This window comes from Amblyraja radiata, chromosome 19, assembly GCF_010909765.2.
Source record: "Amblyraja radiata isolate CabotCenter1 chromosome 19, sAmbRad1.1.pri, whole genome shotgun sequence".
In the NCBI taxonomy this organism is placed as follows: Eukaryota; Metazoa; Chordata; class Chondrichthyes; order Rajiformes; family Rajidae; genus Amblyraja; species Amblyraja radiata.
In genome coordinates, this window is record NC_045974.1 from 6,994,132 (window position 1) to 7,010,560 (window position 16,429).

Below are 16,429 nucleotides of genomic sequence, written 5' to 3' on the forward strand. Positions count from 1 at the left end.
TGGTAGCTGACATAGAAATTTTAGAAACATAGAAATTAGGTGCAGGAGTAGGCCATTCGGCCCTTCGAGCCTGCACCGCCATTCAATATGATCATGGCTGATCATCCAACTCAGTATCCCGTACCTGCCTTCTCTCTATACCCTCTGATCCCTTTAGCCACAAGGGCCACATCTAACTCCCTCTTAAATATAGCCAATGAACTGGCCTCGACTACCCTCTGTGGCAGGGAGTTCCAGAGATTCACCACTCTCTGTGTGAAAAAAGTTCTTCTCATCTCGGTTTTAAAGGATTTCCCCCTTATCCTTAAGCTGTGACCCCTTGTCCTGGACTTCCCCAACATCGGGAGCAATCTTCCTGCATCTAGCCTGTCCAACCCCTTAAGAATTTTGTAAGTTTCTATAAGATCCCCTCTCAATCTCCTAAATTCTAGAGAGTATAAACCAAGTCTATCCAGTCTTTCTTCATAAGACAGTCCTGACATCCCAGGAATCAGTCTGGTGAACCTTCTCTGCACTCCCTCTATGGCAATAATGTCCTTCCTCAGATTTGGAGACCAAAACTGTACGCAATACTCCAGGTGTGGTCTCACCAAGACCCTGTACAACTGCAGTAGAACCTCCCTGCTCCTATACTCAAATCCTTTTGCTATGAAAGCTAACATACCATTCGCTTTCTTCACTGCCTGCTGCACCTGCATGCCCACTTTCAATGACTGGTGTACCATGACACCCAGGTCTCGCTGCATCTCCCCTTTTCCTAGTCGGCCACCATTTAGATAATAGTCTGCTTTCATGTTTTTGCCACCAAAATGGATAACCTCACATTTATCCACATTATACTGCATCTGCCAAACATTTGCCCACTCACCCAGCCTATCCAAGTCACCTTGCAGTCTCCTAGCATCCTCCTCACAGCTAACACTGCCCCCCAGCTTAGTGTCATCCGCAAACTTGGAGATATTGCCTTCAATTCCCTCATCCAGATCATTAATATATATTGTAAATAGCTGGGGTCCCAGCACTGAGCCTTGCGGTACCCCACTAGTCACTGCCTGCCATTGTGAAAAGGACCCGTTTACTCCTACTCTTTGCTTCCTGTTTGCCAGCCAGTTCTCTATCCACATCAATACTGAACCCCCAATGCCATGTGCTTTAAGTTTGTAAACTAATCTCTTATGTGGGACCTTGTCGAAAGCCTTCTGGAAGTCCAGATACACCACATCCACTGGTTCTCCCCTATCCACGCTACTAGTTACATCCTCGAAAAATTCTATAAGATTCGTCAGACATGATTTACCTTTTGTAAATCCATGCTGACTTTGTCCAATGATTTCACCACTTTCCAAATGTGCTGCTATCCCATCTTTAATAACTGACTAGCAGTTTCCCCATTACCGATGTTAGACTAACTGGTCTGTAATTCCCCGTTTTCTCTCTCCCTCCCTTCTTAAAAAGTGGGGTTACATTTGCTACCCGCCAATCCTCAGGAACTACTCCAGAATCTAAAGAGTTTTGAAAGATTATTACTAATGCATCCACTATTTCTGGAGCTACTTCCTTAAGTACTCTGGGATGCAGCCTATCTGGCCCTGGGGATTTATCGGCCTTTAATCCATTTAATTTACCCAACACCACTTCCCGGCTAACCTGGATTTCACTCAATTCCTCCAACTCCTTTGACCCGCGGTCCCCTGCTATTTCCGGCAGATTATTTATGTCTTCCTTAGTGAAGACGGAACCAAAGTAGTTATTCAATTGGTCCGCCATATCCTTGTTCCCCATGATCAACTCACCCGTTTCTGACTGCAAGGGGTGAGTTGCAGTCAGAAAATTGACTGACAATAGACAACAGGTGCAGGAGTAGGCCATTCATCCCTTCGAGCCAGCACCGCCATTCAATGTGATCATGGCTGATCATCCCCAATCAGCTCCCCGTTCCTGCCTTCTCTCCATATCCCCTGACTCCGCTGATAAACATACATTCACAAGTTCATGAGACATAGGAGCAGAATTAGGCCTTTTGGCCCATCGAGTCTGCTCCGCCACTTGATCATGGCTCATCTATTTCCCCCTCTTAACCCCATGCTTCTGCCTGCCCCCATACCCTTTGACACCCTCATTAATCAAGAACCTTTCAATCTTTCTTTAAAAATACCCAATGTCAGTTTCAGCGGAGAATATGGAGATGTGACATTTTGGGCCATCTTCAACCCTGACCCAAAACGTCACCAATCTATGTTCTCCAGAGATGCTGCCTGACCCGCTGAGTTACTCCAGCACTGTGTGCCTTCTTTTGTACACCAGCATCCGCAGTTCCTTGTTTCTCAATGTTACATTGTTTGGTCATTGCACATGTACCAATTGAAGTGATGGCTTTATCAATTTCAATGGCCATCCATGGTGAAACTAGTGACATTAAGAGACAATGGTGTCTGATTACTTCAGGGTGGTTACATGGAAAGTTTTTTTTCCAATGACAGCTTTTTCTCTGCTTGTCAATTTTTAAAATAACTTGTAAGTGATTCTCTTGTTCAAAATCGGGTTATTAACCAATTCACCATTACAGCAGAACGACCTTTATTTTGAAGCATTTGTGCATTTCAACAAACGGTGGGAGAGTATAGGACTAGAGGTCGTAGCCTTGGAATTAAAGGATGTTCCTGTAAGAAGGAGATTAAGAATTTCTTTAGTCAGAGGGTGGTGAATATGTGGAACTCTTTTCCACAGAAGGCTGTGGGGGCCAAGTCAATGGATATTTTTAAGGCAGAGATAGATAGATTCTTGATTAGTACGGGTGTCACTGGTTATGGGGAGAAGGCAGGAGAATGGGGTTAGGAAGGAAAGATAGATCAGCCATGGTTGAGGCCGGTTCTCTGGATACTTTCAAGAGAGAGCTAGATAGGGCTCTTAAAGATAGCGGAGTCAGGGGATATGGGGAGAAGGCAGGAACGGGGTACTGATTGGGGATGATTAGCCATGATCACATTGAATGATGGTGCTGGCTCGAAAGGCCGAATGGCCTACTCCTGCATCTATTATCTATGATTGAATGGTGGAGTAGACTTGATGGGCCGAATGGCCTAATTCTGCTCCTATTACTTATGACATAATAAAGCTTTGAAAAGGCTAACTTTCGCATGCGCACATTCTCACAGCTTTTTCCCCAGGATCTGGAACCTCTCTATTTGATATCTGCAATTTCAGTTAGGCAGGAAGAGTCTGAAGAAGGGTTTCGGCCCGAAAGGTTGCCTATCTCCTTCGCTCCATATGTGCTGCTGCACCCGCTGAGTTTCTCCAGCATTTTCGTGTACCTTCGATTTTCCAGCATCTGCAGTTCCTTCTTAAACACAAGAGTTTCACATTTATTTGGTATTTATTCACATTTATTAACAGCAATACGAAGGGATATGTGTAGGAAGGAACTGCTGATACTGGTTTATACTGAAGATAGATACAAAATGCTGAAGTAACTCAGCTGGTCAGCATCACTGGAGACAAGGAATAGGTGATTAATTCGGGTCGGAATCCTTCTTCAGATATATGAAAATGCTGGCATGTGGGACTAGCATAGATGGGTCACTTTGGTCGGCATGGGCAAGTTGGGCTGAATGACTCCATGCTGTATGACTCTATGGTGGTACACATTATTGCAACCTTCCCTCCATGTCACTTCAGTGTTAATTTAATGATCACTGGTGAGTCATTGCCTTTCTTTCAGGGCTGTGTAAACTAACCATTACTCATGAATACAAAAGACTTGGAACTCACCTTTATGTACAATAGCCGAGTTCTTTCCACCAGTTCCTGATAGAGTAAAAATCCTTTAATTACAGCTATCGGGCTTTATAACATGGATTTTATATTTTCATTTCTGTAAAGTCACTCATGAACATAGACATTGACGGAAATTGCTGTTGACAGTACAAAATAATCAGAAGCTAGGGGAGGCTCTGACTGGCTGGGTTGTTACTCCATTTAATGTTAGAGCAGCAATTTTGGGTGGCACGGTGGCGCAGCGGTAGAGTTGCTGCCTCATGGCCCTGTCCCACGGTACGAGTTCATTCCAAGAGCTCTCCCGAGTTAAAAAAAAAATCAAACTCGTGGTAAGCACGGAGAATGAACGTAGCGGGTACGTCGGAGCTCGGGGACGTCTCTCAGCGGCTCGTAACGCTAACGGCAGGTACTCAGGAAGACTCGCTAATGGCAGGTAAGCACGGGAAGACTCGTGAAGATTGTTCAACATGTTGAAAAATGTCCACGAGAGCCCCGAGTACCGACGAGCGGCCATTACCGTAAATCTCCGAGTTCGAATCAGGGCAAACTCGGGAGAGCTCTTGGAATGAACTCGTACCGTGGGACAGGGCCATCACAGCGTCAGAGACCCGGGTTCGATCCTGACTATGGGAGCTCTCTGTACGGAGTTTGTATGATCTCCCTGTGATCTCCGTGTGGGTTTTCTCCGGGTGCTCGGGTTTCCTCCCAACACTGCAAAGACGTACAGGTCTGGCTTAAAAAAAATTGTAAATTGTCCCTAGTGTGTAGGATAGTGTTAGTGTACGGGGTGATCGCTGGTCGTCATGGACTCGGTGGGCTTGTTACCACACTGTATCTCTAAATTAAACTAAGCGGAGTGTAATGAGGAAATACTGTGATCCACCAGTAGGAGTAAGTGTGGATGCTATAGGGTTTATATATTGGTAAACATAAAAGAAGCATTCAGAAAGACAAGGATTGAGCCACATAGTCACAGAATTTGCGATTATGGGAGTCAGCAGTACATTGTTTGGGAGTTGTGTGAGTATGTGATCAAACAGCAGACTTTTGCAGCCACGTTGCATTGTTTTGCATCTTGTTATCAAGGCTGGTTGACATCTTGGAGCTTGGCAAGATTCATCTTAACCTGAGTTGCACCAGTATGAAATAAAGGTCTTGTCACATGTGGGTACATTAATGAAACTCATTAGGGTGGATGCTTCCATTCCTGGAGGTTGCTGGAGCATTTCCGAGTGGATATGCCATTGTCTGTTGGTTTTACTGGCACAGCACAACAGACAGAAAACCACAGTATTACCACTGGAGAGAAGGACTAGGTGGCGTTTCGGGTCGAGACCCTTCTTCAGACTCGACCCGAAACGTTACCCATTCTTTCTCTCCAGAGACGCTGCCTGTCCCGCTGAGATACTCCAGCATTTTGTGTCTATCTTCGATTTAAACCAGCATCTGCAGTTCGTTCCTACACACAGTATTACCAACCCAGTCCTGAACTGCTATCCACCTCACTGGTGACCCTCGGACCATCCTTGATCTAACTTTGCGGGCTTTACCTTGCACTAAACGTCATTCCCTCATCGTGTATCTACACAATGTAAACGGCTGGATTGCAAACATGGATTGTCTTTCTGCTGACTGGATAGCACGCAACAAAAGCTTTTCACTGTACCTCGGTCCACGTGACAATAAACTAAACTAATAACTATTATAGTGAGATCAAGAAAGGGGAGGAAGGTGTCAGAGATGGTCCAAGAGAATTCCAGAAAGTTTTGAGTCATAACTTTGTTTAAAACGACCTAAGAATACAAAGCTTAGTCAGGTTAACACTAAACCATGATTCATCGGTCTTGACGAGGAAAACTAGCATTATAGTTATCACGAAACTGGTGACTTTATATAACGTGTATAGTACGTATTATATATTATACATATGTAATATATGTACTTTATATTAAATGTGTATTACGCATTTTTCTAAGACAAAGCCTTTGAAGCCTTCAGCAATTCAATAATATTCTACTAAAACAAACATTATCAAATAGCTAACACTACAAAAAAAATTATTTTCAGCATCTCCATCCCATCGAGAATAATGCTGATTCCCCACCATACAAAGTACAATTAAAACACAAAACACTTTGGCTGGTGAATCTGTGGAATTCTTTACCACAGAAGGCTGTGGAGGCCAAACAGTGGATATTTTTAAGGCAGAGATAGATAGATACTTAATTGGTACGGGTGTCAGGGGTTATGGGGAGAAGGCAGGAGAATGGGGTTAGGAGGGAGAGATAGATCCGCAATGATTGGATGGCGGGGTGGACTTGATGGGCTGAATGGCCTAATTCTACTCCTATCACTTATGACCTTACTTGTGTTCTAACACCAGGATAAGCTCTCAACCAAGAAAACCAAATGCAATAATGAGCTACCTACATGTTATCAAGCAGATATAAACTGATCGTGTAGATGCAAGTATAACATTGGGATTATTAAGTGGACACGTCCCTTCACTGGTGTTTCGTTGAGTTAGGCCCACAACACAAATTAATATCGGCACCTTCAAACATTGCATGAGTGTGCATGCACGAGAGTCCCACGACAGACAAGGGCTGAACCCATCCTGTCCTGGTCCTATGACAGAGCTGGTACTTCAGGCAATGACCCTTGATGAAAGTTAATCAAAGTGGAACACAAGACTATTCACCGATGAATATCTGTACTCAAGAGAGAGTTAGATATAGCTCTTTGGACCAATGGAATCAAGGGATATGGAGAGAAAGCAGGAACGGGGTACTGATTCTGGATGATCAGACATGATCATATTGAATGGCGGTGCTGGCTCGAAGGGCCCAATGGCCTACTCCTGCGCCTATTGTCTATGTTTCTAATATATCCACGCCTCCGTTTTTATTAGTGGAAAGCAATCTTACCTGTCAGTTCAACAATGAATCACGTGGTCGGGCTTTGAGTTTGTGAGCTGAGATTGTATCGCAGGCCATAATACAAAGACTGCTGAATTACGAGTCTTTCATTCACACTGTTCATTCACCTAAGAAGTTAAACCATCATTGAATGCAGTGGCTTTGATAGATAAATGGGATGATGATAGATACTGTAGGTAGCATAGTGATAGACAGATAGCACGGTGTCACTGCACTAGCTGCAATGATTAAATCAGTTTCCCACTTTAGCAGTCGAAAGAACAACAGGGACCTGGCGTGGGAGGACTGCCGTGAGGGAGGGGTGGGGGGGGGGGGGGGGGGGGGAGAACAAAGGGGGACTTGGCATCGATACTTTGTAACTTGCTAAGCGCCCTTTATGTGGCGATTATTTGCATACCTTGGATATGCAAGCAAAGAATTTTCACTGTGGCTTGTCACGTGACAGAAAAGTATTAATTCAAAACATTCATTCATATTTCCCCTTCAAACAACAACAGATTAACTGCTTGTCATTGATATTTATGAGATTCTGTTGTGTAAAATTGTTTTTAATTTAACTAAATTTCACAGTTATTCTTTGCATTTTTTAATACCTTATAAGATGCAACTTGACACAAGTCTTCGGCAGCACATTCCACAGTGTTGAAGTTTAAATTAAAAACTTGGTGAATACCAGCATAATATAACCAGCAGGGGCGCCGGAGAGATGGCCACCCCTGCCGGCAGTCTGTTCGTTTTTTTCAAGTCCTTACCTTCCCGGAGATGTGATCATTTTTCGGATCACATTCTCCGGGCCCTGCGGCCTACCATCGCTGGAGCTGGGAGCCGCCTCGGACTATCGTGAGCCCCACCGCGTGGCGCGGACTTAAAATCGGAGCGGATCCCTTGCCTGGGATCGTTCCCACCCCGGCCTGCGGACTTACCATCAAGGGCTCGCAGTCTCGGGAGAGGCTGAGTCGGGAGCTCCAATGCCGCAGAAGGTTCGTCCAGCCCCGACGTGAGGTTCGATCGCCTGGCGCGGGTGAGCTGACATCCTCTCCATGCAGGAGCTGAACGCCTCGACGCGGAGGGCCCGAACGCCGCCGACTACGGGAGTTAAGATCGTCCCGTCAACGGAGGGCTCGAGACCCCCCGACCGAGGAAGAACAAAGGAAGAGACAAACTTTATTTCGCCTTCCATCACAGTGAGGAATGTGTAGGAGTCACTGCGGTGGATGTTCATGTTAAAATGTGTTTTTGAGTGATCTGTTGCTTTTAATCGTATGACTGACCTGGCCAGTGAAATTCCTCGTATGTTGCAAAACAAACTTGGCGAATAAAATCTGATTCTTATTCTGATTGTAATCTGTGAATTTAGGCAAACATCCCATGTATTTATTAGTTTGAGAAATCATCTGAGTTCACTTGAATTATGAATGTTTTTCTTTCCTTGCCACGATAGATCGCTGTGGTGCTGCTTTCCTCTTATGATATTGAATTCTGACGATTGAAAGTGCAACTCACACAGCGCCTCTTAAATGATCCGACAGACGCACATAAAGACAGGATCACAAGAAACAAACTGTCTCCTCTTTATTGGAAACAATAATACATTACACTGTTTTATGTTGCTTTTTAAGAAATAATTTAAAAACAGATTAATTGCTTTTGTTTTTCATCTCTGAAGCTTTTCAGTAGCCTCTTCACCGTCTCAAGGGCAGAAATGGGCAGCCTAGCCATTTGACCCACATCCACTCAATAAAGGAGACAGCTTTTGCTCCAGATTTGTGTTTCCAAATCGATCAAAGGGTTCTCGGCTGATTTTGCTTTTCGCCCTACGATAGGATTAATTTCAAACTAGGTCACACAAAAAAGGAGCCAATTTCAAAGCTGGGAATCTTAGGTTGTCTCATAAACAATATACACAGTAATATAGGAATTCATTTCTTTTTTTTAGTACAAAGTAATACGTCCATTACATGTTTTGTAAACCAAGGGGAAGAAATCCAACAGTTGTACACAGACCAGATTCAAACACACTAAATTCAAAGGATCAATCCACTAATACCATTCCTAAATTCTACCAATCAACCAAATAGTTACTGTACATTTCAAATTACAAACTTCAGTAAGGGAGATGAATATTTTATGAAGAATATGGAAGTGTAAGAATTTATTTGACATCTGCCCAGCCAGGACAGGATGTACCATCAACTTCTCTGCACTTTTAGACGATGTGTATTAGACAATTCTTTTGAAGAATAGTATTTTCTTTTGAAGATTTCTTTTTCAGAATAGTTAAACAAATAGCTGCTTTTCAGGTAGTTAGCACATGCAAATTTAAACTCATGACTTTATTGACATTGCAAAAAGGCACAAAATAGGCATGGAACAAATAATGTTATAAAAAAAAATAAATCACTTCTGTAATTATAGTTCAGACTTCAGGTATTCTGTGTTGGAACAGAAAATGACTGCAGATTGACTTCTGCAATGTAGAAGGGGATGGGCAATAATGCGATGACATTTTGGCCTGGAGGTTATCACATAGGAAAACAAATTCTCTGAGAGTTTGGACAGAGTTGACCAAAGCAGAGTTCAAATGCAAGGCAGCGTTTGACTCTTCCACTTAAGTGACTTCGATCAGGTCAAACTCAGTTCCAGCATAGAAACTATTGAAGCCTGAATAGATGCCATTTAAAGATAGACAGATTTTTGGTCTACCTTAAGATGACATCAGTGCTTTTAACACCTGGAGATCTGTCAAATGTTCATCTCCACTGACCTGAGAATCATAGCATACGTTAAGGTGTAATCTATCTACCAAACCACCTCTGGTTTTGTGTTGAAGTATATATCACAACATGGTTTTATTTCCAATGAAGGCAACCGTTACAATACATGTTTCATATAACAATGTCCCCCAAAACAGCCGACTTCATACTGAACGATGATTAAGAAGACTGCTGAGATTTTAACCTCTCCTTTTCTGAATATGGCTGAATTTAATGACAATACCAATAAATCAAAGATTCTCGTGGTATTGCAAGTTTTCTTGCTACTAAGTGGAATCTCGTGTCTACACTTGGATAGGGTAGAGGGTACATTGACCACGAAATAAGACTTTAATTCTGGTTCACAGGTGTTGCTGTGACTTTGCTTATCTCATATTTTAGCAACATGTTTTCTGTGTAAATTTGACCGAGCTTCAGTATGCATCTCAGAGCATTTTTAGTATGCGCCATTCTTTGGGGAAAGCTATTTTCTGTTTGCTGGTCTAACAGATCAGAAAACTCATTTTGCAAGAGAGGAAGATTTAAAATCTACCAAGGTTCTTATAAAGACACTCATGGTATTAAACCAAAGGCAAATGTGAGGGATAGCCTGTGTGTTTGCTCATGTAGTTTACATATGACTTTTACCCAATGGGCTATGAATGGGGACCCTGAAGCAGAGGTCAGGAGAGTGTGTGTATTCGGCACATGTTCTGTCCATTGTGGAATTCTGATTGGCTTTACACTGACAAGTGAGAGAAACAACTTTTTTTTTAAGGAAAATTAAATAAGCACCTGTCGAAAATGTAATACCTTGACAGGCTAAGTAAAATGGCACCATTTTGATGGAGTATACTGTTGTTATAGAAACATAGAAAATAGGTGCAGGAGTAGGCCATTCGGCCCTTCGAGCCAGCACCGCCTTATCTTTCCAGACAGACAATATTACAGTGAATTAGTAGCTAGATCAAGCTGTTCTGTGAAATAAGAGACTTGTCTGTTTGGATTCAATTGTCTAAAGTTCTCAAGTATATTTTATACACAAGAACTCAATATTTAAGGCTAAAATCTTAATCGATTAGATCGCAAAGTTTAAAAAAAAAAATCATTATTCTGGATGGCCTCAAAACTTAAACCTTTACAATGTTAAAAAGTGGTGATAGTGCAAAAAAAAAAGGTTCAAATTAGAAGCTCGCAGACATTTAAATAGTATTCAGCAATGAAAAGGAGACACAAAACAAAATGTTGTCATATTTTCAAGACATTTCTCACAACTCGTAGTTGTATAGATTTCTTTGTTGCCAGTGTTCATGTGAGACACTGAGTTTGTGTGTTTGTGATTGTACATTCATAAGGCAGTGATGCATACATTATACAACCTGCTGTTGTCTGCGCTATCTATTCTAAGTCTCCATCCTTGGATGCAAGGTAGTTTTATAGCAACAATGAGCAAAACCGCAAAATAATATTGGTTTACAAGAACTCACGGAAAGTGAACAGAGGAGCATTTTTAGAATACAACAAGGTAAGAGGGGCCAGAGCAGATGTATATATTTTAAAAACGATACTATGATTAAAAAAACAAAATCACACACACACACAATAGTCTCATTTAAGACCAGAATGGAGTCCCCATTAAATGACACGTTAAAAATACTACATCTGTTATGGAAAGGCTGAGATGATATATCTGGAGCTGCTGTTTTTCTCTGTGCTAGATCAACATGTCCAAAGCAGAATTGGGAATGACACTTGCCTAGTATGGATTGCTTGGCCAACCCTGAGAACTCAACATCACTCTGGCGAAGTACAACTGTTGCAACATGACTGATAATTGAAACCATAAACTGAAACTGTTTTTTTGCGGGGGGGGGGGGGGGGACGAAAGAAGATAAGGCAAATCAAGTCCTTGCTCCATTCCCAACGTGTTCATTTCCAGCAAGAGTTCTTGAGCTAGCTGTCCACTTTAAGCAAGTGGCTGGGAAGGGTTGGCGATGGGTTTATGGTACATGGGCTGATCGATCACCAATTTGAAGTTTCCCAATTGGGATATTGATCACCAATTACAGAAGCATCAACATCGAAGACAAGTAATTAGATCATTTCTAAAAGTAATCCTTACTGTAAAGTAGCTAATGCCATGCAAACAACAATATCCTCAGCTTTCTAATGTCAATATTCTCTCCTATTTAAATATTCACGAATCCAGTGTCATTGGATTCCAGAGTAATGCTGGAAAGGACATCAGTGCAGTAGTGATGTTTTATCTTTAAATGCCTTTTGTGTGCTTTTCAAATATAATATAGAAATACATTTTCCTCTGTGGCTCACATTACCAGAGAGAAACATGTAGCCCGTTATCTTGTCCTGTGTGCCAGAAACATTAAGCGATAGAACATTAATACTGCAATGCTTTTAGTCCTTATTATAATATAAATGACAGGTTGGGTAATTTTTAACCACTTTGCAACATCCTGCTGTTTAGTCAAAATTATTTAACATTCCAGCTGGATACTATGGAAAATATATCCCGCTAATATATTTTGTTGGAATATAAAAATACACATGAAGTAACATAACAACAAAAATAGATTTTGTGCACTATTTTAACTTCAGTTGAATTCAGCTTGGTCTTTACACTAACATCGATGACATTTGCCCAATCCTTTGAACAACCCTGCACAGACTTTGAATTTCGTTCAACGCCAATTGATCGCAGTCCAGGCTAACTAAGGATGTCCTGCCAAGGATGTTCTAGCGGTGATGGTAAAAGAGTAGACGTTATCATCATTGCTTACACACGGATTGGGGAAAGGAATAGGATTAGAAGCTGAGAGCGATGGTGGTTGTGGTGATCGATGCTATCAACAAATGGGACCAGTGACAGTAAGTACAGACCTTTCCATCATTGCTCACAAACATACTAGAAACAGCAACAGGATAGTAGCTGAGGGCAATGGTGATTGCCATGGTCAATGCAATGGGAAGGCAAAGAGGGTAGAGTATTGGCTACAGCATTCACTTAAAGAGGGTATTTACAATTTGCCTATTCAATGCTGGTAGCTGCAAGTGGTCAGCAGAAACTTGATTTTATTTTAAAAAATTAGATATTTACCAACTGATTGCAACATAACGAGTATTCCTTTCAAGACTGATATGCTGAGGAGTATAATACAGGTTTCCTGTTGCCACTTTTACTTCCCACTCTGCCCAGCTGAAGAACTGCTAAACAATTTACTGACTCAGGGTGGGTTCAAAATTTAGTGAAATTATTATTTCAATAAATTTCCACTTCAAAGGTTTCTTGGCCAATCTGATGATACTGACTGTCCAAAGAGGAGTGGGATCAGATTGCATTTCTCAACTGGGCATAACAAATGATTTAAGCAGTCTTTATCCATGGCCCATTACATTGGCATATACTTCTTATGAAACAACTTACACAAAAACATCTAAATGGATTAATTGCTTCTTACTTTGGTCACAAATGTTTATTTCTAACGTAACCAACAGTATTTCTAGTAGAAGTTCCATAAAGGGCATGGGCTTTCGGAAGATTAATTAGGCAGATCTTTTCAAACCAGGAACTGTATAACATTTTGAACACAAAATCCAATAAACGTGTGTTTTTGTGTAGTTTGTTTCTCATGTATTAATTTTTCTTCCATTTGCCCGTTAATGTATAGTGTTTTCCCAAATACTTCATCTCCCATCAAGATGGGTGGCCTATGTTAACTGATTGCCCTTTATTTCGCTATACTCTTTACCAGTTGGGTATGATGTATTCCATTGCCTTCTGATGGCAGTGCTGAGAATAGTCTTTCATTTAACAAAATAGACCATTAGACTGAAGTTCCTTTCACATTACAGAAAGGTTGATCAGCACCATAAATGTTTAGCCCAGAATGAGTGCAGTACACGGATATGCAACAGGTTTGGACGCATTGCGTACCCGATATTTTGTTCATAGAAAAGAACAATTACAAAATTGCTTCGATATAGACAAACATATTTACTATTTGCATATATACTGTTTGCATACCGTGTTTTATGAAAAGGCGTAAATCAAAATCGCATCCTGGAATAAGTTGCTTAACTACCTAACCTAATTTGTAATTCTTAATCAGAATTGTATTGTAATGCAACCGGGCATGGATTGTGCAAAAAGTGAAATGTGCCGGTCAGAGAAGTTAAAACACAAGTCAATGAATGCTCAGCTTTTTGCCAATTGTGAAAACACAAATGTAAACATCTCTGGCAGAAGACTTGGTTTCATGTGATTCTGATGTGTCTTCAACTGTGTCAGTTGAAAGGGTGTAAGTAGGGGAATAATCATTCACCATTACTTCTCCAATAACTACTATATATACCATTCACATTTTTGTCCACAGGAACCCAGGGTCTGCTCAGCCCCAAAGAACTTCATAAACACTATTAATACTGATCCGTGGTGATTACAGATTTAAACCTGATACTTCAAACATCAAACCCAGTCCGTGGGGGCTCTTGTATACGTTTATCTAACAAGGTGTAAAAGTTGTCACATTTAAGACATTATACTGACAGATAAATCTTCCCTTGCACATAATGTAGAAAGATGACTGTGGCAGATTTAGTCAGTTCGTCTCAGAAGATAGTCTCCTGGCAATAATACCCTGATTTTTATTTTTCTCAACAGGAGCACCGTTAATGTGTAATGGAGGCAACAAAATCTATTAAATAATATTAGTATCAACCTCTTGAAACCGAACGTGGCAGATCAAGCTACCTCTGTTTGCTATCTACCCCAAACATCAAATAAATACTCTTGCAATCTGTTTTGTGAAACGGTACAAATAAAAATGCATCCATTTATGATAAATAGGAGGACAATTGAATAAATAAATACAATGAAATAGCAGATCTGCAGCATCGGAAATGCAGAGAGTTAAGAGGAATTGATGTTAAGCTCACGCTCTTGGCAGAGTCTAGGAATTGCTAATCATGTCAAAATTCCTTTTTTTTCTCTCTCTCCCTTTTTAGACAATCGCAACATAATTTCCAAGTAATAATTTCCTACCAAAGATCCAAAGATCATCCAATAAATTAAATGGGGAAAATCATAAACATATTTAAGTGAATAACATACTGAAACATCGGTTTGGACAAACTGTACAAAATATATGGCATCACCTCATGCGGCCAAAAAATCACCGAAACACACGTCAAAGTCAATTCATGTTGGTAATCTCAGATGCTGAATGATCTGATATCCATTGTTGACAAATAAATTATTTTGGTGCAATGTTCTGCCCCGATCTCTCCTTATGTTTCAGAGGCAAAAGCCAAGCTATTCTGTTACACAAAGGTTAGTTGGTCTTCTATACCCTGAAATAAGAGATGACGGGGAGAGGGAGGAGGGGGGTGGGTAGGGAGGGGGTGGGGGGAGAGGGGAAAGGGGAAAATAAGCAGCAAAGGAGGAGGGTTTTTTTCTCCGGGCAAATGCTCAGTACTTCACGTGCCTCGTTGATCAACACTCTCTTCGTTATTGCCACCACCTTCGGCAGGAGTGGGGGGCTCAGCAGTGAAGCTGCAGAGGGAGGCTCTGGGTGTTTCCTCCTGCCAGTGCGACTGTGCCAGAGAAATCCTGCTTCATTCTCCAGTGGACAACTTCCAGTGGCATGACTAGGAATGGGGAGGAGTCTCGGAAAGATATCGGAGAGGGACACACTTTGATCTGGAATGTGGTTGCTCTTCCTGGAGAGCTATATGAGGACTGCAAAGTTAAAAAAAAAAAAAAGCAGTAAGAGATATAGGCAAAGCACGACGACACTATTGGAAACCATGCAGCTGTTATATAAACGGGCCAGTGGACGCATTAGCAATTAATTGCAACTATATTTTAAAATCCGCTGACTTCCCCTTATCTCCAATCTTCTTTCCTGTAGATACGCGATTTTAATCTCAGCTACCTGGCACGAGTCTGAAGAAGGGTTTCGGCCCGAAACGTTGCCTATTTCCTTCGCTCCAAAGATGCTGCTGCACCCACTGTGTTTCTCCAGCACTTTTGTCTACCTTTGATTTTCCAGCATCTGCAGTTCCTTCTTAAACACAAGAGTCTGAAGGGATCGGATTCACTTACTCAGCGGGTCAGGCAGCGTTTCTGGCTCGAAGGGCCGAATGGCCTACTCCTGCACCTATTGTCTATTGTCTAAAAGGAATAGGTGACGTTTCGGGTCGAGACCCTGCTTCAGACCAAATTTTCTCCGATTCCTTTTCTCCAGAGATGCTGCCTGACCGGCTGAGTTACTCCAGCTATTTGTGTCATGTCTTGGGTGTAAACCAGCATCTGAAGAACCTGCCCACAGATTCCCTTACTCCCCCTTCTCAATTAAAATAATTAATCGGGCAAGATGTAAAGTGGGCAGCCTATCTGATCTCATCCAATCTCCACCGATTCATTCTAGGCTTCACATTCAAGGATAGTTATACCAAAGCTCGCAATTTAAGGAGTTAGTAATCAATGATAGTAAACAACTATGAGAATGGAATATCCTTCACAGTGAAGCCACCGTATCACCATCTAAAATCCACATTGCAGCACTTTGGATTTGGATTATTAGCCCTTGGCCACTGCAATCTGGCAGAGCACCATATCTGAGGAGGGATGTGCTGGCTCTGGAGAGGGTCCAGAAGAGATCCCTGGAACGAGTAGGTTAACCTTTGGTGAGCGTTGGTCGGCATTGGGCCTGTACTCGCTAGGGTTTAGAACAATGAGGGGGGACCTCATTGAAACATACAGAATAGTGAAAGGCTTGGATAGAGTGTTTGTGGCGAGGATGTTTCCATTAGTGAGAGAGTCTAAGACAAGAGGTCACAGCCTCAGAATTAAAGGACGTTCTTTTAGGAAGGAGATGAGGAGAAATCTCCTTAGCCAGAGCGTGGTGAATCTGTGGAATTCCATGCCACCAATGGCTGTGGAGG

At 41.8% G+C, this 16,429-nt stretch overlaps 1 protein-coding gene across 1 annotated transcript in view; it reads right to left on the reverse strand.

Moving 5' to 3' along the window:
* Positions 1–8,253: 8,253 nt before the first annotated feature.
* Positions 8,254–16,429, reverse strand: part of bicd1 (BICD cargo adaptor 1) — a 140,905-nt gene continuing 132,729 nt past the window's right edge. The window contains exon 9 of the mRNA XM_033038371.1: positions 8,254–15,221. The gene's annotated coding sequence lies outside the window, so the exon portion shown is untranslated. The remainder of the gene's footprint in view (positions 15,222–16,429) is intronic.